The following is a 27,758-nucleotide window of genomic DNA, read 5'->3' as shown; positions in this document are numbered from 1 at the left end:
CGAGCTACACCGTGGCGTTCCGCCGCCTCCACCCCTGCCCCGGGATCGCCGGCAGTGCCCGGCGGGGTGCCAGGCCGGGTCCGCCTGGTCTGCTCCCTCGAGGGAAGGCGGCTCTTCCCGAGCCGCACGGCGGGGCGGGCGCAGACCGGAGCCCGCGGGGCTCCGCAGCCGCAGAACGTGGTTGGCGGGGCGGTTGGGGTGAGGCGAGCGGCGCGTCTGGCAGCGCAGCCCTCTCTTCCCTCGCCGTCGGAGCGGGATGGCGGGGTGGGTCCCGGCCCTGCAGCCACCCCTACAGCCCCCCCCGTCCAGCAGGAGGCTGGTCTGACACCCACCCAAATGTCCGCCTGCTGCCGGGAGCCTGGGGTGCACCTCGGCGGTGGTCCTGCCCCATAGTTCCTCCATGGGGCGGGCTGTCCGGAGGGTGAAGAGCGGCTCCAAACCGGCCAGACGTTAAGGGGATCTTGTCTCTTTCCAGCACAGTGTTTTAGGAGTAACCTTGACAGTCCAGTGAAACGGCCACCGCTGCCTTCCCTGCAGTCGGTTTGAAGGAGCTTTGCTAATGGAAAAGTAAAACTTAGAACATCTGTCTTCTTTATCCTCTCATTTCGCACCGATGCTGCTGAAGTCGGAAGCTCAAGGAAATATTTACCATTATTTGCAGAAATGTGTTATCCTTTTTCTTCTTATTTTGCCCTCTGTCAAATGAAGGAGTTTACAGTTTAGGCATTACATCACTTGCAAATCCCTCTATCTTTCTCTAAATATAAGCTATCTGAAAAGGATGTCTTCAGCTTGGCTGCTTTCCTATTGTGAGTCAGAACTGGTATTTCTGCTTTTCGTTACTTGAACGGGCTCCACAGACCCATGACACCTCTCTTAAGAGTTCTAAGAATTGTTGGGGGATCATCTGGCATCTCTTTGTCCTTAATGTTACTGGGGCAGACAGGGCCCTAACCTTTTCCTTCCTGAAGTACTGGAAGATGACAATATAGTACCTTGATTCTCCTTGATTATATCCAGGGAAAGCTGCAGATCTGACTGCAGTTTTAAACTTAAAGAGCATAGGTTTAGGTTAGATATTAGCAGAGAAATTCGCTAGTGTAAGGATGGTGAGACACTGGAACAGGTTGCCCAGAGATACTGTGAATGTCCCCTCCCTGGAAGTGTTCATGGCCAGGGTGGGCAGGACTTGGAGCAACCTGGGCAAGTGGGAAGTGTCCCTGTCCATGACAGGGAGTTGGAACGAGGTGATGCAACCAGAAACCATTCTGTGATTCTGTAACTGTAGAGAAGGTCTCTGACCTGCTGTCTGTAAGAGGAACAAGCAGAGGGCGGGGAAGTTGGACCTTGCTATCAATGCATTCACACATCATAGGTTTCTTTTCCACGACTTTAGTTCTCAAACAATCTCTAACTCCTGAATTTTTCTGTAAGCGTATTTAGCTATTTTAGTGAGGCCTTTAGAACTGCAAATTTTGGTGTTTTTTCAAGTAATGCACACAAAAGAAGTAACTGCAGTAGTTTTTGAGGGTGCATAATCATGATGGTGACTAGGGATATTTTTTCTTTCACCTTCTGTGAAATATAATTGTACAGTTTCTTGCCCCTAGGAAGAATGATCCCCCGGGGGTTAATGATAGTCCGCTTGATAGATTCCTTGAGAAAGGGATCTTTCAGTGAAATGTTTTAGGCCCTTTCTGCCTGGGGGAGTGCACTTATATTGTAGTCAGGCCACACTAATTTGCCTGCATTCTCCTGATGTTCTTTAAGTATAAGCCCTAGAAGTTGGGTGGCACCTTTAAAAATGAACTAAGATAAATCAATGAAAATTATCAGAGATATATTTTATTTTTTGTTTCACTTTTATGTTTAGATCATCTAATTTGTGTGCATTTGGGATTTTTAGGCTCTGAAGATAATATAAAAAGAATCTGTTTGCAAAACCTTTAGTACAAAGGATTACCCCCCCGTATCCCAGCTGTCTGTTTTTTTCTTCACACTACTTCATGCTTACACTGGAAGTTCATTTCTTAGTTAAGGTTGCTAATCAATACATGCTTTTTGCATTTGTACTGTTGTTAGTAGATTAAAGCATACATTTTAGAGAACTTAATACCTTTTAAAAAAATTGCATTTTTTAAAAAACTGTTTGGGATAAGATGGCTTCTGTTTTATTTTGAACAAAATTCTGTGAAATGCTGAATCGGTTCTGTTTTGGGGGGAGGTGAACTGTCTAAATAGTGCGTTTGTTCTTTCTCTTCCTTTGTTCTTTCTCTTTTCTTCTCTGGTAACTTAATGTTTCCAGTGTACAGCTGGTAAGTTAACATTGCCAAGGTTGTATAAAAAAGTGTTTTAATCACAGTTTTGGAAGCCTGTGTTTGGATAACATGATGGTAAGACAAATTGATTCCTCCTGTTTTTAGCCAAACAGGAATGCTGTAGCTAATGTGTGTACAGAGACAAATCAGGCCCTTCAAGAGACACTTAATTTGCTAAGTCCTTGATTGGCAGTCTCTAGTGATGTTGAGGATTTGAAAAATGGATGAACTAATAAAAAGCCTTGGCAATAATTTGTATTGTAGTAAGACAAGCCAGCAAATTCATTAATACACATTTGCATATGACTGCAGCAGGCAGCGCTGTGTTACCTGTATAGAAAGGTGTTTAAATTTAGGCTTTTGGTTTGACAATTATTGTTCTGAGTCAGTACCCACACAGGCTGGGGTAAATCCAGTATCAGTGCTAATGCATGTCACCTGATTGTTTCTGGTTGCTTCTTGTGTAGTATTCCTTGGTTACACAAATCTTTAACAGGGAACAACTAAACTAGTTGGTGTTTAGTTTTTCAGGTTGTTGTTTGTTTGATTTTTTTTTTTTTGGTTGTTTGTTTGTTCTGTGTTTTTTTTTTTTAATCCCAGAAAAATATGTTAACAACAGAAGAACTGTTGTATTTCCTGCCTAAGTGGTAATTGAATGTTTAGACTGTGATGGGAAGGGGGAACCTCTGGTTTGTGTGATGGAAGAGAGGACTCTTAGTGCCCTTTCCCCCCTCACCTCTGAATAAGCTGCTGTCACAGAAATGAATGTTGGTTTCTCTGGAAGCAAATGCATTTCTGAGGCTATGTATAGCAGAAATAAACTCGTGAAATATACTCACTGGGTAATTGAGGGGAGAAAAGAGACCAGACCGTTTCTCAAAATCACCTTTATCAAACTCTTTCAAAACTCCCTCCATCCTAAAAAAATAAGTTCTGGTAGTCCATTTTCTTTCTCCAGTATGCATTTGCTAGAGGTCGAATTGACTTGTTATTTGTTGTTCCTTGTGACACTAGGGCTCACAGTTGGAACATTAAGGTTGCTTTTTTGCCTGAAGCTTAGGCAGACTGCCCTGCACCTGAGGTCTGTGATACAGATCCTCTGTGGAGGCTTCTTTTTCATAACAGATACTAGTTCCTTTGCAAATGGAATTGTGTGTCTGTAGGTTAGCTCAAGAATATTATGTGCTCCTTTAATAATTCTTCTGTGGCAGATAGTGTTGGGAAAGGATTCCTGGGTGTGCTGGAGTGCTGCAGGTCTGGGAACAGTTTGGACCATAATGTTCCAGGAAAGGTGGGGCTGTGTTCTTTACAAGATAGTGCTCATACTGGATTTCTGATGCTTGGAAGAGCTAGGTTTATATACGTGTGTGCCTAATGTTGTGAGCTTCTGATGTTTATGTGTAGGTCAGAGTTAGTGGAAATGAAATGACAGTAGCCCCAAGAGAAAAAATCTAGACCTTTCTGAGCTGTAGTGTTTTGGTTTCCTTAATAAAACAGGAGTGTTATGAGTGTTTAAGATTGCTTAGCTAGGCAATGGTGGTTATGAACATGAGTTATTAAAAGTTATGAACATGAGTTATTAATAAGCTGATATGGATTAATGTGCAGCACTGAAAGCCAAACTTTCTCTTTCTTGGTTCTACTCTTGCTGTAGACATGAGAGCAGTGCTGGCCCCAAGATTCTCTTCCCTCCCCCTCATTGACCATCTTATGTGGCAAACTTCACATACTTTCCACCGATTTTCTTCTCTTGGGCACTGAGTGTGATTTTTAGATCTGTGATGTTTCCAAATACCATAAAACTCAGGTGTTGTAATTACAAGCTGATCTGTTAATAACTGGGAAAGATCCCAAATTATATATATATGTATGAAACACTTTGGAAGGAGAGACTTTGGAAAAGAGGTTTCAGGGTAGGTTCAGGGTGTAAAACCCTTCAGTTAAACCTTCATTGATAATAAATAACAAACTTGTTTTGAATTAGATTTCAGCACAGGAAGTTAGCTTACTCCTACTCCAGTTATACTTAACCAAAACAAACCTGCTTTAATAATGAATAAAATTGTAATGCTGTGGAAATAATCCCTTTTGTTTGAAGCAGCACCATAATGTAAGATCAGCAATACAACTTCTATAAAATTCGGTGCTTGACAGCAGTTCGCCTGCAAAAACCATCTTGGGAGTACTTAAAATTTCTTCTTGGAACTGTGCTGGCCAACAAGTTTGTTATTTATGCACTTCAGTTTTGGGTCTCCTTTACTTAGGCAATTCTGTGCTATCCATACAGTTTGTTTTAGGAAATGCTGTCTTATATCTTGCAATAATTTGCTCACAGAACCAAAACTAATTCCCTGAATTTGCTCAGGCATTTTTTAGGATTGTTGAAGTGCGAACTTGGAAATCGTTTCATTTCCATTTCTACCTTTTCTCTTGCTGGTGTATTTTGGAGGAAGAACAAACAGTTGGCCATATCTGACCCACACTTGCAAACTCCCTCTTGGTAATTAGAAGTTCTAGGATGTTCACAAGCTTCCTCTTGAATTGTTTGCACTTGTGGGCCATTACCTGAGCATATCAACTTTCTCTATTCATTTAAAGAGACACAGTGCTAAGGTCATCATTGTTAGTCATGTGTAGAAAGAAAGAATATGATCAATTATTGACAGATTAGTATTACACTGTTTGAGTGAGTTCCTGGTAGTGCAGTTTGTTTTCTTGAGCTTGTATGGCAGGTTCTTGATACTAATAAAGTGTCCAAATGTTCTGAGATACCCAGAGATTAATGAATGACTGGTCTGACTTTAATTTATATTAAACACTTCAGCTAATTTTGTGCAGTCAGAATTTGTTCACTGTAGCTTAATTAACAGCCCTACCTTCTGAGAGCAGACTGAGCTGTTCTGTAGGACTTGGTGTCAGGCATGAGCCTTTCTGGCAGCATGCTCTGGAGAAGGGATGGATGCTCAGAGATGTGCTCCACTTGTGTCTGGAAATGCAGTGTGACATTTTACTGGCTTGCTGGTGGCTGTCAGATCCTTGTTGATTTGCAGCTCTGCAGCTGGGCTCTGTACCTGTGGCCTTTGCCACTTCCCTTCATTGAATGCAAGTTAGGAGATGCGCAGAGCCAAAAAAGTGTCTGGTGTCACTTTACAAACAAAAGAACTTAGATTCAGCTGCCCTCAATCTCTCAAAGACAGGTAAGTGGTAGGTGTTGAAATACAGAATTCACAACTTAATTTTGTAATTTTAAAATTTATAGCTACTTAGAAGTTATTACATGAAGAAAGAAATCTGACTTCAAAATTATAAAGAACAGAAGATCACAGAATCACAGAACAGTTGAGGTTGGATGGGACCTATTCAGGTCCCTTTTTCAGGTTTATTATACCTGTCTCATTAGAAGAAAAGCTGTTAAGAATAGTTTTTAATTGTTCGGTTTTGAGATGTAAGAATGAAATGGCTCTTGGTAAATTCAGATGTTCAGTAGTTAAGAAAGAATATCTAACAGGTTTTGTTTTGTTCTTTTCCCTTGTTTTGTAAACAGACATCTAAGTGAGGTCAGGGAGGCATTCTCAAGGGGAACAGATTTCTTGTTTTCTAGACCTGAAATTTTCTGAGCTTTTTTCTGAGCCATCTTAAAGTGGGACCCTTCAGTATTCTGTTGGCATCTTTCAGAAAAGTTAATGTTTTAATTCCCTTCTTTTTCCTTCTGGCTTCTCACCTTACTGCCTTGCTCTCTGTGGTGCGTTGGTCCAGGTTGGATGTCAGGTGCCCACCAGAGCCACTCTGTCGCTTCCCTCCTCAGCTGGACAGGGTAGAGGCAATGTAATAAAAGGCTTCTGGGTTAAGGTGAAGGTGGATATCTGCTCCATTGTGAACCTCTCTGGGCTGCAGCCTGCCTTAGAGTGGTCATCACCACAAGCAGCAGGGCAATCTCTTCTTGGGTGCCTGGAGCACCTCCTGCCCCTTCTTCTTCCCTGACCTTGGTGTCTGCAAGAGTTTTTGATCTCACATATTCTCGCTCCTCTCTCTGGCTACAATTGCACAGTTTCTTTCCTTCTTCTTAAACATGTTATCAGAGAGGCTCTACCACCCTTGCTGATGGGCTCGGCCTTATCCAGCAGTGGGTCCCTCTGGAGCTGGCTGGCTTTGGCTCTGTCAGACACAGGGAAAGCTTTTTGCAGCTTCTCACAGAAGCCACCCCTGTGCCCCACCACCCAGCTACCAGACCTTGCTACACAAGCTCAATGTACTCTCCTGTTTTTAGCAGGTCACGTTAAAGGTCCATACTGTATTAAAAATAGGGGAAGGATTATTTCATTTCTAGGCAGAAGGAATTGAGTTCTTCATTACTAGATCTGAAAAGTTTTAAGCCAGAACTATTAATTTTTGTCTTGATCAGCACAGAAATTCAGTAAATGTACTATCAGTGCTTTATTTGGGGAAGGATTATTCTTGCCTGGTTTTAATAAAACCCCACTTTAGGAGAATAGAAATCGTGCCAATTGTTCATTTAACTTTTGAAAACATCAGTTTTACTGTAGTCTTTGTGCATTTTCAGCTGTCAGAGAAGCAAAGAATGATTCGCCAGCATATGAAGTACCAATTGGCACATGATTGGTACTGTAGCAAGATACTTATTTGAAGAATGTGACTAAGGCTGAATATTTATATGTTTTTAATAATTTTTCTGCATGACCAACTACTTTGACTATGTTAGCAGACAGAGGTTACTTTAAGGTAGGGTATTTAGATCACTTTCAACTTGCCAGTGCCTAACATAGGCATACAGAAATTTAAAATTGAAGTGTGTTTTTTGAAGATTCTGACTTAATTTAACTCCTGTGGGAAGTAAAGAAAAGGCTGTAGTTGACTTCACTGGGACTTACAAAGAGAAGCTAGGCATGTTTTGTCCCATGGAGTTGCTTTACTGTTCTATATACTGTGTATTTAGGTAGCTTTTAGACATTTCTTTAATATATAGTTATGGGACTAGTTGACATACATTTCTCAGATGCTAAGCCTATAGTTACAGTATATACTCCATTCTCAAAATTCCCAAATCCGAGATGAAGAATTTTATTTATGATGACTGGTTGTATCTTACAAAGCTGTTAATTACCCTGCAGTTTGGCACAGATTGCATTTGTGCATCAATCTGAACTTAAAAGTAGAGTCTTTTCTCTTTCTCCAAGTCAGACCTTGTGCTGGTCCTTGTGAGCATGTGCTGTCTGCTCCAGGCTGCTGACGAGGCCCTGACCTGAGGCATCCCTGTTTCCTGTCTAGTCAGTGGAAAGAGTTTGAAGCCCTGAAAGCATGAATTGGAGCACTGTAGTGTTTCACAAAATAGGAATGTTATTACTTCAGTAAGCAGTAGAAAGCATGACCAGAAATAGCTTTTATGTGAGATGGGAATGAAGCACTACAGTTTTGTGACTGTACACGTTATGTGATGCAAGCTGTGATTGTTGGGTTATGTCCCATTTACACATCTTAACAGTTCACTGTCCCTGCATGCCTCAGCTTACCAAGGTAATACTGAGCTGTGGGTGGTTCCTGTCCCCAGCCCAGGGGATCAGTTGCATGTGGGTGTCACTTGGGAAAGCTTTGTGAAGGTAAGAGGACTCATTGATCTGTCAAGTTTGTCAGGATGAAGTTGGAATCTGTAAATTACATTACTGTTAATTCTTTGATGGGATCTTAAATATGACATTCAGCATCTTAAAAGTGAAACCTGTGTGTCCAGTGTCATATTTTATGTCAGATCCCTTATCTAACAGAAGATTAATATGCCAGCATTACTCTTAAGTTACTACTTGAAGCATTACTACTTAAAGGGAGTTAGATTCCAAAATGCCTGTACCTGGAATAAGGAATCCAGTATATGTGAGCAATATATAGGGCACCTTCACATCCCCAGAACAACACAAAAGACAACCAGTTTTGGGCTCTGTTCAGTTGCTAGACAATCTTTCAACTTAGGGGACAAGAAATTAAAATATTTTAAACTCTGATAGCTTTCTGTGGGTTTTTTTGTCATTAAAATCATGCATGTTAATCTCCTACAGAGAAAACTTCAAAGGTAATCTCTGTCAGCTAAGAACTTCTTTGATTCTGTTTACTTTTTTTGCAAAACTAAAAAGTGTATGTGTATATATATATATATAATATTATGTGAACATAAACATACATATTGGACTTAGTCATGTAAATGACTGTAAAATAAACCTTTTTTTTTTTTGGTGGATATTCTTGTGAAAGAGGCAGTGATGCTTTGGAGTAGGAGAGTAAGTGGTTATCATGGGGCTTGTAAACTCTTTTATCATGGTCCCGAATGTCTCTGGTCCAGTCCTTCACCTAGTTACTTGTGTATAAATCTTCTAGTTTATTTTTCTTATAGAATTGAATGCTTATGCATGAGAGTATTCATGTACAACATCCTGTTGTACTTAGTGCACTGACAGTACTTCTGCATTGCTGTTAGGGGAGTGATAGGAACTTATTTGCAACTCTGCTTCTCTTGACACCAGTAATTTACTGGGGTTTTCTTGGATGTTTGTGTAAGAAAACCCCTAAGAATTCTCCAATGGTAATGGACACTTGTTTGTGTTATGTTTGTCCCCTATGGAAGCTGTTCAAGCAGTGCATAGTAAAGATGTTGAAATAGCTTGCTGTTAGGTTCTTGTTTCAAATAATAGCAGCTGATGTCTTCAAATAACTTATCTGAAACCTTGGAATACTTTAAATATTGACTGTTTTGTGTGTGTGAAAGTACTCTTGATATTAATTCAAAAGCCAACTCTGTTCGACTGGGGATTTGTTCTTTCTACTGTGTGGTTACTGGGCAAAGTACAGGAATGTGTTGTTTTTCCCAGTAACCCAGGCACCTCTTTGAATGCTAAGTGAGGGTTCCTTTAAGCCCCCCGTCAGAGAGTGATTGGGCTGAGGTGGCAGCTGGGTGACCCTGTGGCACTGACCTTGTGTTCAGCAGCACCTGGCACCCCATGTCCCACGAGCTCTTGCCAGATGCTGGGCCCTTCCCTACATCTGTGAGCTGGGTGTGATGAACCCTCATTTGCTGCTGAACTAGCTGACCTTAAGTGAGCTGATTAAGGTTATGTTGTACTTCCAAAGTAAAACTGTGATAATATTCTGTCTTTCTGTTCTTGGTTTTATAGATTGCCAAGGTATGAGTCTTTTTCCTGTAAGCAATTCAGTAAGACTTGAAGTCCTTTCAGTGTGCATTCCAAGTCCCTTGTTATTTTGTGTATTTATACCATGGCAAATCTTTCCCAGTTGATAAGATGAACTTATTACCCTTTCCAGTTTATATCAAACCAGTTACCAACTTCGAGAGTAAAATAGGCAATGGCTTATATGGACTATTACCCTTTCTGCCATCTTCTTTATGCATCTGTTATGTCTTCCTCTGTAGTCTGACATAGTTTGTGCACCTACTCTGTCTCTGCATCAGAAGGAAATGAAATTTCACAGGTGGAGCAAGAAAAGCCACCCATGTGAAGGTGTAAGTATCATCTGGCTGTTTAGTAGGGACCTAGTTTGGCAACCAGTTACACCACTGCATTTGCTTAGTTCCTGCTGGTGACAAAGCAGTTAATCCAGGGCCATTTTTCTTTGTTATCTCTACTGTGTGGATTTATTTAATGTTCTTACAGTACAGACTTACATGAGCTTCATATAAGACATGCCCTGCTTTTACATGGGTGCTTATATTCATTTTTGCCTGATTATTTCAACCTTTCACCCCCCCTTCTAAAAGGGTGGTTAGTATGAGATAGAGGTGACAATTTATGCCTGTAAAACTTTGAAAGGGAGTCTTGTTCTTCTGAAAGATGAGTAAATGCATAATTTTGCTGGCAGTAACAGAAATACCTTTTTTATTTCATTCAGTGATTGGGGGCTGTGAATATTCCCAGTGAATACTGGGAGGGGAGTGAGGGTGATGAGGGGTGGCAGGAGAGTATCAGGTATCAGGAAAATGAACCCAAACCGTTGTATAATGCATTGTAATAAGCTGTACTGAATAAATTCTTCTGAAAATGGAAAAGGGATACTAAAAGTGCAGAAGTCTTCCTCAAAGCATGTCTGAAACAGGAGGAAGTGAGGCTGCAGTGCCACTGAAATATGGGGAGATGCAATCTGTAGCTTTCTTAACACCAAGGTGTGGAAGCTGTTAGAGGTGTTTATCTGATCAATGAACCAGTAGCACTAGTTCAGCATATCCTCCCATGGCCTGGTCTCTGCTGTGAGTTACTAAGTCTGATCTTGCTCTTTATAATTTTGTATATTCTTCTGTCAAGTCTCATCTTTTTGTCCTTTTTATGATCCTAATCATCAGGATGCTCTCTTTCAAACCTCATTTGATGGTTCCCTGGAGCTCCTCAGGGAGTAAGTGTCTGTTTCCTTATCATGCCTCACCATAAACATCCATTTGCATCATTGGGCAAAAATTTTTACTAGATGGATTCCCTCAGTTCTCACCTTTCTTAATTTTCTTATTTCCTTATCAAAATAATCAGTCTTTTCCAGCTTTTGTTGAAAACAAAGTATCTTTTGGGGTCAGTAACAAGTGGCATTTCTTTTCTAGCTTCCATTTATCTCAACTTTTCATTTTTCTTCCCTTTCACAAAGTTTCTTCTGTCATTCTAGTGACAGATGCCTACTAGGACAATGAAGTTAGTGATGATAAGGGGTAACTCTGGGGTATGTTCTGGGTCTTTCCAGCTATGTTGTTACACACTGTGACAGGAGGATTTGAAATAGTTCACACACGTTGAGAAAATTATAGCTGTTAGGAATAAATGCTCTTGAATTAGAAGAGCTGGATAGATTGTTCCAGAAAATCTTCATACAAAAAGCTGGAAAAAGTGTGGGTACAGTTGGGAGTTGAATGGGGGGATAGCCCTGGAATTCTATTAGGTAACTAAATCATAGAATCATAGAATTGGCTGGGTTGGAAGGGACCTCAGAGATCATTGAGTCCAACCCTTGAACCACCGTTGAGGTTGCTAGACTATGGCACTGAGTGCCACATCCAGTCTCTTTTTAAATATCTCCAGGGACGGAGAATCCACTACTTCCCTGGGCAGCCCATTCCAATGCCTGATCATCCTCTCCGTAAAGAAATTCTTTCTAATATCTAACCTAAACTTCACCTGGCACAACTTAAGACCATGCCCTCTTGTCTTGTTGAAAGTCGTCTGGCAAAAGAGACCAACGCCCACCTGGCTACAACCTCCTTTCAGGGAGTTGTAGAGAGTGATGAGGTCTCCCCTGAGCCGCCTCTTCTTTAGGCTGAACAGCCCCAGCTCCCTCAGCCTCTCCTCATAGGGTCTGGGCTCGAGTCTCTTCACCAGCCTGGTTGCCCTCCTTTGGACCTGCTCCAGGACCTCAGTATCCTTCCTGAACTGAGGGGCCCAGAACTGGACACAGTACTCGAGGTGTGGCCTCACCAGTGCTGAGTACAGGGGCAGAATCACTTCCTTGGACCTGCTGGCCACGCTGTTCCTGATACAGGCCAGGATGCCATTGGCCTTCTTGGCCACCTGGGCACACTGCTGGCTCATGTTCAGCTTCCTGTCAATCCAGACTCCCAGGTCCCTTTCTGTCTGGCTGCTCTCAGCCACTCTGTCCCCAGCCTGGAGCTCCCCATGGGGTTGTTGTGTCCAAAGTGCAGGACCCGGCACTTGGCCGTGTTGAACCTCATCCCGTTGGAATCAGCCCAACTCTCCAGTCTGTCCAGGTCCCTCTGCAGAGCCCTCCTGCCTTCCAGCTGATCCACACTCCCCCCCAGCTTAGTGTCGTCTGCGAATTTGCTGATGATGGACTCAATCCCTTCATCTAAATCATCAGTGAAGATATTAAACAGAACTGGGCCCAACACTGATCCCTGGGGGACACCACTAGTGACCAGCTGCCAACTGGATGCAGCCCTGTTCAGCATCACTCTCTGGGCCTGGCCCTCCAGCCAGTTCCTAATCCAGCACAGGGTGCTCCTGTCCAAGCTGTGGGCTGACATCTTTTTCAGGAGGATGCTGTGGGAGACGGTGTCAAAGGCTTTGCTGAAGTCCAGGTAGACCACATCCACAGCCTTCCCCTCATCCACCAGTCGGGTCACCTGATCATAAAAGGAGATCAGGTTGGTCAGACAGGACCTGCCCTTCCTAAACCCGTGCTGGCTGGGTCTAATCCCTTGCCCATCCTGCAGGTGCTGTGTGATTGCACTGAGGATGATCTGTTCCATGACCCTGCCAGGCACTGAGGTCAGGCTGACGGGCCTGTAGTTTCCTGGGTCCTCTTTCTGGCCCTTTTTGTGGATTGGCGTGACATTCGCCAACTTCCAATCATCTGGGAAGTCCCCCGTGAGCCAGGACTGTTGGTAGATGATAGAGAGAGGCTTGGCGAGCTCTTCTGCCAGCTCGCTCATCACCCTTGGGTGGATCCCATCCGGTCCCATAGACTGATCTCTCCTTATGCTATAGTGGAGCAAAATAAGCCAATGCCATGCTAGTAGTGAAAGGAGAAATTAGGAATGGTCACTAAAAATAAGAAAAAGACAAGTTTCAGATGGGTAGTGGTTGTTTGACTTGGAATAGGGTGGTGGCAAGCCTTATATATATATATATATCTTAATACTGCACAGAATATTCTGTATGTAATAAAGCTTAAAATTATAGTGATGTATGTTCAAAGGCAAGAGAACCAGGTCTGTTGTCTTCTAATCTTTTATTAAAAGGAGCAATTGATTTCAGTGTAGGATTATCTGTATAACAAGATACAGGACATTGAGGGGCTGTCTCTTCTTCTGGTTGGTGTTTTTCCAAAGTTCTATAACAGTTTGAACACTAAAAATGCTGGAAACATTTATCAAGGGTTATATTTAGGAAACATAATTATTATATTCCGTATATGTATAACTAGATATCTACCTATATTTGAGACCTCTGCTTTTTAAGAGATGAAGTTGTATCTTTGTGTATCCATAATATGCAGGTTTGTTGTTTGATGTTTGATATTAGTTTAGAAGTGGGACATAAACATTAGGTGTGTAAACTTCAGGTATCAGTAAAAATCTGCTCTTGTATAGAGTATGAAGCTGAATAAAACCAATTGTCTGTTTGCAGGGCTTCATTTTATTACCAGTATTCAGAAGGCCTTAGAATGGAAGTAGTCTGAGTACTATTAAGTTTTGGATTGATAATGTAAATCCTTGTAGTTTCTTTATTGGTCAGTCGTGTTGATAGAATTATTATTGTTTTTTTTTACTTTGCACTGAATTATTCTTATATGTATATAATAGATATTATACTGTTTATTAACAGTAGATCCTTGCCTGATTGCAGATGGAACTCCTTCAGTTCTCTTTATGATTCCTGTGAAATTGTTCTTTCCTACAGTAAGCAAATAGTCTCTCTCTCAAGTATATAAATGATGCTAGAATTGTCAAGCTGAGTGAGCAACTAAAAATAATGAATTGCCAAGAATTCAGTGTATGCATCTGGCTATTAGGGCTATACCCACATCCTTATATAAAAAACCTCTTGCTTTTTTCACTTGCTGTGCAGATGGCCATACAAAAGATTGCTATGTGAAAAAAGAGTGAAACATCACTTGACATCATAGCGAAAAGCACAAAATGCACTTAACTCTGCCCTTCTCAATTTCAGAACCTTTCTTGTGGATTTAGAAGCAGCTCTCATAATGTATCTCTTGACAAATTGGTATCCTTGTAAAAATGAAATTAAAGCCTTTTGAGAAGTTGTGAGAATATTTGTATTATGTGTGCCTTCACCCACGTCTCTTGTGTTACAGATGCTGATTTTTCCAGAGTTGCCTCTCTGATCTTTCAGTACTTCTGTATGAAATTTTCTTGGAGAGACAGAAGGTTCTCAAATAGTAATGGATCCTGTAGCCCTGATGTATTCTTTGAAAAATTAAATGCTTGTTACTCTCTTCAGGCAAACAGTGTAACATGTAGGGGTTTCTGGTTTGGCTGGTTTTGCTTCTCCTAAGGGTTTGTTTCTCCCAGAGCATTTTGGGAGAATAACTTTGAAAAATCATTAAACTCCTATTTTTTATTTTTTTTTTTTTAGCCTTTCTAACATATAAAGAGAAATAATAAAGATTAAGAACCTTGATGGTATCCCACTTTTTTAAAAAGCATTTCTTGTTACTGGAATCTTGATGAAAATATCTGAAGTTCATATTCAGCTACTGTAGCTCAAAATAACCAGAGGAAAGCAAGTGTAGATGTATGTGAGTACCCGCTGTGGATCAGATCTTTTTAAGGATGATATTTAGTTGTTCTCTTTTTTTGAAACTTCTTTGTCTGTATGTTTGTGCTGTGATTCATCAGTGCCCTCTGTACCTGTTATGCTGGATATACTTTATACTTTGTCTCAGCATCATTCCTCAAATACATAATATACATCTGCATTGAACATAAACATTGTAATTCAAAAACAAACCAAAACATTTTAATTCTTCTTATAGCTGCCAAGGCTTGAATTCAGCCTTTGAGTTTATGGGTCTTTTTTTGCTATGGCTTGGAATGAGGGTCCTGCTTTGATCTGAGGTTCATTTCAATGTTGATGAAAATGGAACCAAGTTCCTTAAGCCGAGTCTGTTTTAAAGAATAGAACTTTCCCTCTTCAAGTCTCAAAATTAGAGCTCTGGTAACAAAGTAGCTGATCATACCAGAGAAGGAATGCAAATACTGTTTGTACCGCAAACATCTCAGAAATCGATTGAGTCTGCCTTATCTTGGTGAGGTATGGGTATTTTTTTGTTTGCTTGGATTTCTTTGTTTCTGTCTTTTGTTTATATAGTGTTTAATGTATTATATTATTGCTGATGTCTGTTAAAAAGTGTATGGCTGAATCTTCCTTGCATATTGGGAGGGCTTCTGGAGGAGTTGCTAAATATAAACAATTATCTTTGCAGCTTGAACTGCCTGTCCTGAAGATCTCTCTGGTATTTCTGCAGTTGTTGAACATAATGAGCACAGAACATCATTAACTTTAAAGATACTTGTGTACAGAACAGGATCCTGGCTCTCCATTGAATGTGTGACATTTATGGGTTTTCTTCTTCTCTCTTAAGTCTACCCTGTCCCTGTTGCAGGCTTGTTTTAGTATGAAAAGTAACAGCACTCCTTTCCTTCTCAGCTTTCTTCTTTTCCTGCTGTCATGTATATGTCTTGCTTTGCTTTTATCTCCTGTTCCTTCCCTTTATCAAATTTCCACCAAACTGCAAGTGGTTAAAAGACAAGTTGCAGCAGGATGCCTGCTCAGGTTATGTTTATGATTGGTGTGAATGTTTAATGTTAAACGGAGAAGACTTTAAAGGAAGGAAAAAATGTTAAGCTACCAGCAAGAATGTATGAAATCTTTATGTTTAGAAAGATGGGGAATACCATGCACATTGCAGTGAAGAGTACTCATCACAAAGGTATATCAATAACAGTAATCTGAATAAGATTTTAACAATTCCAGGACAAGTTTCTAGTTGATTAAAATTTGGTTAAAAATACTTTCTTTTTTAACTTCAGCATACATTCTCACAGCTCTCTTCCCTTCCCACTGTATCTTAACAGGGCTCTAAAACATCAACTTAAGCCAATTCTCTTTCCTTTCAAAAATGATCAGAGTAGAGAATTGTCTGGCTGGTGAAGGCAGCTCTGGAGCTGTGCATGAGCAAATATTAGACCTGAATTGTTCTTATTGCAGTTGTGAAAAAGCACCAGAGCAGTAAATCTGTTGTTCAGCAGCAAAGACAGCTTAAGGACTGCTAACATTTGGGTTTGATCTTGAATCTGATATATATATACACATAGTTTATTTAACAAGGCTACCTGCTTTTAGATTAGAAGGGCAGGAACGTGTGACAGCTACAAGGGAGTAGTGATTTGAGTTTCCATGTATGCAGTCCTCAGGGCTTTGTAGCTGGGACTTTGTGGGTGTCACTTACCTTGAAGCAGTTAACATGTTTGCAAAAGCTAGAAGGAATACTGCACACACCTGAATGCTCAGCAAACATTTGCCCTTTATTTTAGGCAGTCTCACAGGTGCCAAAGTAAAGTTACAAAGCACCAAATGTGCTGGTTTACCGAAAGCACTTCCACAGCTGTACAAGCTGGCTTTTTGACTACTGGGAAATAAGATCCTGAGAAGGGTGAGTTGTCCTAACAAAAGGCAGAGAAAACCTGGCAGTGTTTGAAGGACCTTGTTCTTTCATTCTGGCTGTGAAGCATGGCTTGCATCACCTTTGCAGTGCAGCGGAGGAGAGAAGCAGACAAACTTCTTGTAAGAGTTTCTGAGGCTGTGTTGACTGGGTTTGAGAACATTCCATGAAAATCTCCTGCAGTCTGCTGGCAAAGCAATGGTATAGCCAGGGAGTAGGGCTGAAGTCCACTCTTTGTCTATTTGGAGTGTTGACTAATACGAGGATGAAGGGAAGGTGACCTTAATCTGATTTCATTGTCACTGAGGATGGCAGCAGTAATGGGAATAACCTGTTGTTTTCAAGCAAGCTGTTCAATGTTGATGTAAAAGCCCCTAAAGAAGTGCTCAAAAAAGAAGTTTACTAATATATTTGAACTGGAAGAAAGAGGTTCCAAGAACTGGTGATTTCAAGCATTTTTTTGGAAGTTATGTAAGAATTGCAAGTTGGTCACTTTTCTGTTATTTTCCTCCTTTACAAAGCACACTCAGAAAGTCAATAAATGCAGATTTGTGTGGGTTGGAGTAGGTAATGTTCCAAGGTTATGGCATTTTCTTCCTGCACCTGCACAGTGCTTCCTCCACCCCCTTCATAAAAAAAAAAAAAAGCCAAAAAAAAAAAAACCACCAAAAAACCCTGAAAAACAAAACCACACACACAGAAAAATCCCCAAGACAGTAACACAAAAAAACTTTACATACTGAAGATCCATCAGTTGGGGAATTTGAGAAATAATTTAGTTTCCTGTATTAGCTAACACCATTAGCTTTTCTGTATATTCAAGCTATGGAATGTTATTTGGGGCTTTGAATTGCTTATGGCATTCCTCAAAAGTGCATCCAAACAGTAGGGACAGGAGATCCAGCTTAACCGAGTTGGAGTAGAGGTAGTTGAACAGATTGCAGTGCTCTGGTGAAAAAACCCAGTATTTTCTTTGTGTGTGGAGTGTCAGAATAATGTTAAAGGATGTTGGTGCTGATTTAGCATGGAGACAAACTTTTTTCTTAAACTGCATAATAGAGAAAATGTTGCAGTAACATCTAAGAGAGAGAGTCCCTGGCAGTCACCAGAAAGAATTATAAATATATTGGTAATGTCTGTCATATGATTTTTTTTATTTTTTTTTCCCCATTTATGAGGTGGAGGTGGTAGATTTTTGAGATCTTCTATTGCATGTACAACAGTGAGAGCTAGGAAATTGTTCTGTAAGGCTGCAGTGTCTTAAGGCAACTGAACACTTCATTGCAAGCAGATGTTTTAATCTATCAGTAGTAGGCATCAGCACTGTGGGATTTGAGCTCATTATTGTTTAAATTTTAAAAGAGCAGCATTGCTGTCATACTGAAGAATGCATAATGCCAATGTTTGTTGATTAATGCAGATTATTTCTATGAGCTACTCTGGACTTCATTGGTAGTGCAGATGTTACACATCACCTTCTGGAAACAGAAATGATCCTCTCTTCTGCATTGTTTTCCATATCCTAATTTCAGAGTAACAAGAAAGTTCATTTGACTACCATTTTCCACCAGTGGCCACAGGAATGCTCCTTGGTCATTTCCAGCTTAGCAGAACAAGTTTATGAGGGTCATCGAAGAAAGACCATTATGAAATATCACAGGAGGAGAAAGGGAGTCTTCCTCTATGGATACCACCATGGCCCAAGTGAAAACAGCTTGAAAATTTGATGTTTGTGTACAGATCTTCCCTATTTTCCTTTTTTTTTTTTTTCCTTGTTTGTTTAATAGTGTGGGTATACTGGAATCGAACCATATAACCACCTGTCATCATATGTGGAAATGCTGTCACAGAAGAAAAATGGGGAAAACTTATGTTGGTCTGCAGAAAGATACCACTAATGAAGGTGATTGCCAAATCTAGTGTTTCTTTCAGTGTATTTTCAGTTTCCAGGCATTTATTTACTTGGAACAGAGTTACCACTGATTACTTTTAATTAAGATTGACCTTTCCATTTTTCTTTCTTATTATATCTTTTGCTTCTTTAGCCTAAAGAAGATGTGCTTTCATATGCTTTTCTGTGATTGTGATAGAAGGTGATAACTGGCACCATGCTTTTTAGTACAAGTTAAGAATGCTTTTTAATTTCCTGTGCTGTTTTTTAAGGTAATTAAATCAGTAATTCCAAAGAAGGTGAAAGGAAGCTAAATGAAATGTTACATGGCTCTTTCCCTTTAGGCAGTGTGCTAAGTAAGCCTGTTTCATCATCCCAGAAATTCTGTGCAGTCTAAGGCTAACTTTGAAAAAGAAGGAAAACCATTCCCTGCTTCTGTCTTAAGCTTTCTTGCTACAGAGCAGAAACTTTGTAACTGTAGGAACTCGCATTATTTTTGTTTGAGGAATTTAGTAAACATCAGGAAAATCTAATAGGGGTTGAAATCTTAACTTTTCCATTTGGTTTTGACTGTCATGGGAGAGTCACGCGCTTAATCTTAATGCTTCACCTGACTACTCTTTATGAATATGATTCTTCTGACCATGTCTCTGGTCTCCTTCTCCTTTTGGATATTTGATGACCTCATTATGTACTTTCAGTTTAGTGAAAAAATCAGCTTCAGTATAAATGACAATTTTATAATCCACTTTCACATAGACACATAAGAATTTTATTTGATTTCTTGTGGGTTGCATTAATTCTCTTGCACTGCTTTTGATTGGTTTGTGGGATCTCTTCAGGAGTCTGTCTTATAACACGTCAGCATCATCATTTATCAATGACAATTTTTTAATCCACTTTCACATAGACAAGCATTTTATTTGATTTCTCGTGGGTTGCATTAATTCTCTTGCAATGCTTTTGATTGGTTTGTGGGATCTCTTCAGGAGTCTGTTTTGTAACACATGTCAGCATCAGCATTTATAGTTTGCACAGTGTGCCATCTCCTGCTTGCTGCTGAAGTGCTGAGCTCTTCCAGCAGGGATCCTTGTGACCTGGGAGTCTGCTGCATGCCTTTCCCTCTGCATAAGCACTGCAGTCCCCTCATGCTGATGTGTCACAAGTATGGGCACTAGCCTGGTGTGTAATACAGAATATGATGTAATAAAGGCATGCTTGGCAGCCTGAGGTAATGAAGCATGATGCAAACAGGACATGTATCTGTCAGACATGAGCTGTATTCTCTGTGTATGCATATAATGAGTATAAATGGCTGTCGTTTGGAAGGAGAGATGTCGAGTGTTTTGGTCTGTCAGGTGCTAGATGACATGATTATCAAGTACTAACTAGAAAGCTCTTAATTTTTTTAGGATTTAAGTGTGGGTTTAGAAGACTGAGGTTTGTATTTCTTTTAATGCTGTTCAAACTAATTTTACATTGACACGTGGACAGTAGTTTCTGGTTTTAAAGTGCCAGGTTCCTAGTTTTAATATTACTTTTTAAGATGCCTGTGCACTGCTTGTAAGCTGACAACTTGGTTGGGTTTTGTGAGTTTGAACTATTATGTAGAAGTAACTGAGGTCTGAATGGCAGGAATTACTTCAGTACTAAGTAGGTTAACAGAATACTAAAAGAAGCCAAGGAATAGCTTGTTCCCTTTTTTTCCATCTAATATGCACAAAGTGAGGAATTCTCTTTGGTTTAGTTTGATTTAGGAATGACATTTCCTGGTTTCAGCTCCTGGAAGGAAGAAATGACCTCTGGAAGGAGCTTACCTTGAGATGGCATTAAAAATATCTTACAGGAATACCAGTTGTAAATGTGTGCTGGAACTGTCTCCAAGGGGGGAGTGGAGCTTCTGAAATACTTTCCAGACTTATTTTCTGAGTTTCAATATGAACTGAATTTCTTTCAGAATGAAAGAAATTTTAAGCTGTTAGTTTGCCTGGCAGTAGTGCTAGTTTATTAGTTTTACTGCTGTTTTCTCTTTCAGATCTCAAAACATTATCTCATGCAACAGAGAAGGCTGAGAAGAATCTGATTTATTAATAAGCAATTAAGAATGCTTGTTTACAATGGGTAGTTATTCTTTTTGTTTCTTACATCCACTGACCAAAAGTGGAGAAAACCTGTGGGAAATAATGAAACATTTGAAATTCACCTTGGGTTGTTATGACATAAGACTTCAACATTTCTCATAACTGTTCAGGGAGAAGTTGTAGTCTCTTATTTTATAAATACACAGCATTTGAGAAGTAGACTTCCATAAAATATTAAAGTTTGTAGCCAATGCTTACCAGGTGTTACAAGTAACACCTACTTGTAATCTGTGAAAGTTTTAACTCTTTCTGAACACCTGCACAGATCACTCAAAAATCTGATTTTAAATGTTAATCTCAGTGCTTCACTTACACATTAACAACATTAGCTGTTTGAACTTTTTTTCTTCTTTCTGTTTAAACACCCTTATAGGTTCAAGGATTTACTTATCTTTTTAATTTAAGTTTACAGACTAGATTTCCCCTGACATTTAGAAGGCTGCCCATTGCTAACATGAATGGAAAAGGAATTGTGTTGAGCCATGGAGCAAGACCATTGAATGAATAATTCTCCCTTCTGTCCTGCTCTGTTTTTCTCACTAAAATGGGTTTATGCACCCAAGATGTTGATTACCATTGATAAGGACCATTTCTGGTGTGAGCAGTTATTTCTGTTATGCATGAATTGTTGTGTTTGAAGAAGTAATTTTTATTGACACCACTCTATTGTGCTGTTGATAGAGTTATTATCTTGTCTTGGCTTAGAGTGGAGGAACTGGCAAGTCTTGGCAAGTCCTTTGCCTCCCAATTTGAATTTCTTGCCAAGGTCACCAAACCAGTTTTTAATACGCTCTTATTAGATTAGAATTGCTCATTATTTTTCATTCCCACTAAAACTCGGCTCGGAGCTTGTCAGAAGGGCAGAGTATAGCCCAGTGATGCTGGTGAGTGTTTCGAAGAACATCATTAGTCACTGGGGCTCTGGGCATTGGGGCTGCCTGCAGGAGGCATGGTGACTAAGGGAGGTGGTGTAGCCTTTCTAGATCAAATCTAAGTCAAATCAGGCTGCTGCTGTCCTTCTGCAGAACTTTTGCAGCCCTGCCTCTGAAATTCTCCATCTGGAGTCCTTGCTGCCCTTCCTAACTAGAAATAAGCACAAAGGTTTTGACTCAGTGGTATAGAATTCATGTGCTGTCTTCCTTGCCACTGCTGAGCAGTCTTGAGTAATTACCTTTTCTTCAAAAAATATCTCAGGCTGGCTACTGCTGCTGAGCTGGAGATACTGCTGTGTGCAAGTAGTGGTTTGGTGTTTCTAACCATCTCCCTCCCTCTGCTTCCCTGCTCTCATAGGTTGGCTGTCCTTTACTGGCACCTTCTCTACAGCCATCTCTCTCATGATTTGCAGTCCATAACTAAAAATGTTCTGAAAGAAGCAAAAATCGATTTTGTTTGTTCAGTCCCTTTGCTTTTTCCTTTTCCTTGTCACAGTGAGACTTGGAACAACTGTAATAGCAAAAGGCTTGAGTTAGTGCAGACTTTGGATCCTGCGTGCTGCTTAGTACATGTACTCAAGCTGTTGTTGATATATTCCTTGTGCAAATAGTTGCTGATGGTCTTGAGCTGCTCTTTTGTTTCTCTTGTTTTTGTTGGTTAAGCCTGCTTAGGTGGCTCTGGGCACCCGGAGTGGCTCTCCAGGGCTAGGGGCAGCCCTGTCCTGGAGCTGTGGGCACCTCCCTGAGGATGAGAAGAAGCCAAGGCCAGACCAGGACATCAGCTCCCCTGGAGGGGGAGGGCAGGATCAGGCCTGGAGAGCTGAGCAGTTGTCAGGCAGGGCTGTAGGGACAGGCCTGGACTTGGCTGGGGTATGGGTGGGCCCAGCTTGATGGGGCCCAAAGCCAAACAGGGATGAGTTGTGGAGACTCTGGAGCTGGAAATTGTCCCTGCTGCAGCATCACTGGAGCAGGGGATGGTGACCTTGGGGGTCTGACATGGGGTGTCATAGGCTGTAAGCAGCATGGGGGGAGCCCTGAGTGGGACTAGGTGGGACCAGTAGGGCATGGCAGGGTCCTGACAAAGCCCATGCAAGGTTTTAGTTAATTTAAAATACCTAATAAAACAGTTTAAAGTGCCTATTTAAATATGAGAGGGGTTTACAATAAAAAAGTAGAATATAGCAGAAGCACTCGTGGTTCTCAGGTGTGCAGAATGCTGGACTGAGGATATTTTCTAGCACAGAAAGATCATGAACGTATTTGCAGTCTTTTTTGACACCATGAAACATAGCTTTTAAAAAAATTGGCTATTTCTTTGACGTGCTTACTGTAAATCTCTTTTCTATAGCAATAAAATAGCAATTTTAATATTTCTACTTCCAACGTACAATTTTGGGGTTTGGTCAGATTGAATGTTGTGGAAATAACAGCTTGTCATCACTTGTTTGCAAATGTCTTCTTGCACAATTTTAGTCCATGTTTAAACCTTGGCTGAAGAAGATTACTTTTACTATTCCCTTTTCAATCTGTCTTTTCTTTCTTCTTTATGCTAAGTAAGAATTAGTACATGAAGAACTTCGTTAATCTAATTGTGCTACAGATCATATGGTTTACAGTAACAATTTAGGTATTACACCATATTAAGTAAAGTTAGACTGTTTCTTGCTATAGTCTGTATGTAAATATCTGAAGTTACTAGTGCTTTTATCTTACTATGGGTGCTGTGTAAAGTAAATGGGTTTATGAGGGTATTTTCTCTGTTACACCACAACCACCTGTTCCATTTGGGATAAATTTACTTGCTGATTTCCCTTAAGGTAAAGGGCAGACAAAAAGTGGGATGATTCCAGTATTGCTGTACATAGCTCTGAAACTCGATTAGCCTGAGATTTACCGGGAAGAATGCAATGGGAGTGTGACAAAATCACTTTAAACCCAGCAGTTCTCTGGCTATGTGACAATGACAGCTGATGGACAAGTTTGTGTATTGAACTTGGTAGGATATAGCTCACCTCTAGGCTTTTATATCTGTGCTTTTGTGTTCTTTGTCAAGTAGTTGGCAATGCCTTTAACAGACCTTAGTTTAGCAGTTAAATATTACTTGCTTTGTTGAAAAGTAGAAGATCAGTAGAAAGTGATTATTGGGGTGTTGTGGGTTTTTTTAGTTGTTGTTTGTGGGGTTTTTTTATATTGAAATAAGCATAGAGGTTGCTAAGGAACTGGTAACATGCATCATACCGTGGTACTAAACTCATATCTAAACAGCTCAAGTTCCAGCTGTTTCTGAGGGTCATTATTCTTAGCTTGGGCTACATCTGTAGCTCAGATGAGTAGAGACACACATTTGTTGGGTATTTGCCATAGGCTTTTTTCAGGTTGTTAACATTTCAGCTGCATAGATGCATTTCTCTTCTTGCATTTGGATTGAAAGCTGTGAGAAAGATCTTCCTTCTCCAATATTAAGCAGTATCTAGGATGTTGAATGAAAACCAGATATCCCCTTAAATGCAAGTGAAATAAATGATATTTAAGCATAAATAAAACAATTGGAAGTGAGGTGTGCAAACACAGTGAAATGTTTGCAGCTGGTTTCCAGTCCCATGGATTTCACTGAAGTATGGATACTTAGTTTCCATTAATGTTTTGGAGTTCTAAGTTTTCTTTACCGTCATGCAAATTAGATGCACCTTAGAGTAGTGTTACAACAGAAACCGGATAGGAAGGAGGAAGTATTAATGGTAGAAAACAATGAGCCATGTGCAGAGGAGGATACGGTGATGACAGATGGTAGGGGAGGAGAACACAGGTGTGCAATGTAAGTAAATTTATCTACGTTGAATGGGTTAATTAAGTGGGATTCTGTGCATTTTAGGGGTAGAGAAAAATAAACATGTTATTCACAGGGAGAAGAGACAAACGTTGTGTAGTGGTGAGTGTAACTCCACCGATAATCAGGTGTGTGGTAGGAATGACTTAAAAAATTAGTGAAGTAACAGAACTTCTTAAATCAAAGCACTCTGCTGTTTTGAGGTTTAATATCAAACTGAGCAATGCTGAAAGTTATTTCTGTCGATTTCATTATCTGTTAGTAAACTGTACTTGGGCCTTAGCTTATTTTCATGTCTTAAGAAAGAAATAATAATATTTCGTGCTGCGTGAGATCCACAGAAGTAAACTTTTAGACCAGAAATTTGAATATTGAGAAGTTACATATTTTTTACAGGTCATAATTGGGAAATCAAATTTTAGTGGCAAGATTGTGTTTTCTTTTTCCTAAATAATTTGTTCAAGCATTGGAAGCATCCATGCCATTTCAGTTTAACATAGAAGTGTTTCAGAAACAGTAAGGCAGGAGGATGACTGTAATGCTTTATTTTTTGCATACAAAGTGAAGCCTGATCTTTTTTATGAGCAAGACATGCTGAAGAAATTAATTAATCATAAACAAAACATCTGGCTCTCCCGCCTTTTTAGTTTGCTGGGATTGGAATGAGTCATAGGTTTGGAAACTATGCTGGTCTCAATGCAGTGAGATCACCAGAAAAAAAATATTAAAAATATATTAAGTTAAAATATTGAAGATAAAACATTAACATATTAAATATTAAAAATTTAAAATATTAAAATATGTTAAGTCAGTATAACTTTTTTTTTTATACTTGCACACATCCTTCTACTTTTGAGCCTTTACGGTACTAGGAATTCTCTTCCAAGAGAGTTTTCCTTTTCTTCCTCATTAAATGAATTGGAAGGGACCTGCACAAACTTTATATACTAGGAAAAGTAAGAATCTGAATGCAGTGAGAGAGAAGGAAGAATATAGCAAGAGTTGTGAGGAACAGCTTGTAGTTTCCAGTTCAGTATTGGCCTAGGTTTGTGTATGGGTAAATAACATCATTGAGGAAAAAACTTTGAGTGGCTGCCAAAGGTAGTAGAGAAATGTTTCAAAGAAAATCAGATTTTAAACACAAACTAGATGAAAAGCAGTTATAGCACTCCTAGACAGAAAATGGTTGTTGAAAATGAAGCTGTTCTTTCCTCTTGCTTTTTCTGAGGTTTTATTTGTGAAGCTTATTTATCTAGTTGAAGAACAATGTATTTCAAGTAGAAATTGAGGTGATTCAGTACTTCATTCTTTCTAACTTTTGTAGGAGATATAGTGGGTTTTGAAATACAGCATGTCCTTGCTAGACAGTAACTCTGTTCTCCAGATTTGGTGCTGTAGTTCATAAGGTGAAAACAGCAACTTTTTTTGGCAGAAATATCTGCAGGTGGGCTAGCATAATTACATGGCACGGGAGCTTTCCTTTCTAACATTTTATAAAATCTCTGAATTTGATATATATGGAAACTGATCCAGCCCCTTAAAATAATCTGCTTTATAACTCAACTGCTGGATCCCAGGCGTTTCCCAAGATCTTTTGTTACCATGGTCTGTAATCCTGGTTCTCATGCATGTATTCCCACATATAGATTCTCTGTGCAGCAGTCTCACCAAGCAATGAGCAATGATATGCAAATCCTGCACTCCAGCCTCTAATCATAGGGCTGGACATGGTCTTATTTTCTCTTTAGCATCTGATTTTTGTTGAGAGTTTGAAAAATGAAAGTTTTTTTTATTTACATTATTATTTCTTAGAGAGAGCTGTGTAGAAATTGAGGAAGGAGGCTTATCCAAAGACTTGTAAAGCATGATCAAATTCTTTTTGTAATTGGCAAGACCACTGGGGCACAAAAGTCTCATCACTGAGCTGCTTCTCCTGTCTTTGTGTCATCCCCTTGTCTAGCCAGCCAGCAGCATAGCGGTTGCCCAGGCTGGTGAAGCCCAAGCCTGGATTTCACAGCATCCTAATCACACTCCATTTCTGTGGAGGCTTGGCCTTCTCTAGCTCCTGTTCTTCTGCAGTAAGAGACTTGAAGCCATAGCTTGGCTTTCCTTAGACACAGCAAGTTTATAAAAAGAAATAATTCTTACGCTCTCAAAGTCTAGGTTTGGCATTTTATAAATTCAGTTTAGTGTTGGAGAGGGAACAGCTGTTTTTCCAGGTATTCTTTCAGATATTGTAAACCTAGTTAGAGATGGTGCCACCTTCTTCCACAACCCTATTTAATATCCATTGCCAGAGAAGCTGAACTGTCTTTCCTGGCATCTTTTGCAGGTGGTGTGTTTTGCTGGAGTCCTTAGGAGAAGCTGCCTTTTCCTGGCTTTGAGCAGGATTGCACTCAGATGGGAAAATTGTACCTCTTTGCATTTTCTTAGCCTGGGGGTGAGGTAGAGGGAGGGGAAAAAATATTTTCATGTTCTTGTACTTGGATAGAAAGCAAGGACACTTCTTTCCCTGCACAAAAGAGACCTTTTTGCGTAGAATCCATTTGAAGTCAATAGCCTTGAAACAATGGATTAACTTTTTTACTGGGAAGTTGCAGAGTGAGGATGATGACCCTCAGTGAAGTTCTCTACTTTGCAGCCACTGCTGTCTGAAAATGGCAAATTACTCTTTCTGAAAGAAGGTGGTGTGTACCTGTACACAGACATTTCCTGAACTGTCAGGAGTGCAGAGTTAAGCAGTTGTACATAGTGGGGGAATAAAAGCCATGGAAGGCATTTTTAATAATTTGTGAGATGACAACATCCCTTGAACAAGACACTGGAGCAGTCCAGTTTGGTTTTTTTTTTTTTTGTTTGTACCTTCAAATTGCAGGACTTCTTGTGGTTATGCAAGTTTTATTGGGATCACCCATTTTACAATTCCTAGGAAGCAGTATGCAGCCTATCAGGAATAAGTCCAACTTGTGTTATTTGCCAGAAAGAAAACTGTATTTAGTTACCTACTAGAAAATGTCAGGACACTACCAAGAAATGGCTTAACCCTTTTTTTACACGGTTCTTGTTTTCCCCCAAATAAGGCATTGGTCTAATACTTTATAGAAGGTGTCTCTGCTTTTAGAGATTCTGATACCCCCAGCAGCTGATATTTTCCATTCTTAAAAGACTTAAGCATTTTTCTAGTAGGTGATTTTGCTCAGATGTTTGGAGTGTTTGAAAAATATAGTTACTGGAGAAAGTTGATACATCTTGGATGGATGAATGAGAATATTTTGATCCGTTGATGTTATATCTTATCCCATTTTATCATTGTATTAGTCTCCTTCTGTATTCTTCCACAGCATTAAAGGAGCAGTTCAGAAAATTGGGAATCTTCAGTGTGAAAGACCTGGGTTTGTTCCCTGCTTCTCTTTTGGAATGTTCTGTTTAACAGATGACTACTGTGCA

The 27,758-nt window shown here is 40.0% G+C and overlaps 1 protein-coding gene across 6 annotated transcripts in view; it reads left to right on the top strand.

Moving 5' to 3' along the window:
- STXBP6 (syntaxin binding protein 6) overlaps window positions 1-27,758 on the top strand; it is a 103,655-nt gene that overhangs the window by 891 nt on the left and 75,006 nt on the right. Inside the window, exon 1 of one of the 6 annotated variants that reach the window (XM_030452627.1) lies at window positions 7,883-7,933. The exons of the other annotated variants lie outside the window; for them this stretch is intronic. The gene's annotated coding sequence lies outside the window, so the exon portion shown is untranslated. Of the gene's footprint in view, window positions 1-7,882; window positions 7,934-27,758 lie in introns of those variants that run through there. 6 annotated transcript variants of the gene reach the window in all.

This window comes from Calypte anna, chromosome 5A (assembly GCF_003957555.1).
Source record: "Calypte anna isolate BGI_N300 chromosome 5A, bCalAnn1_v1.p, whole genome shotgun sequence".
NCBI lineage: Eukaryota > Metazoa > Chordata > Aves > Apodiformes > Trochilidae > Calypte > Calypte anna.
This window is presented reverse-complemented; position numbering and strand designations above follow the sequence as displayed.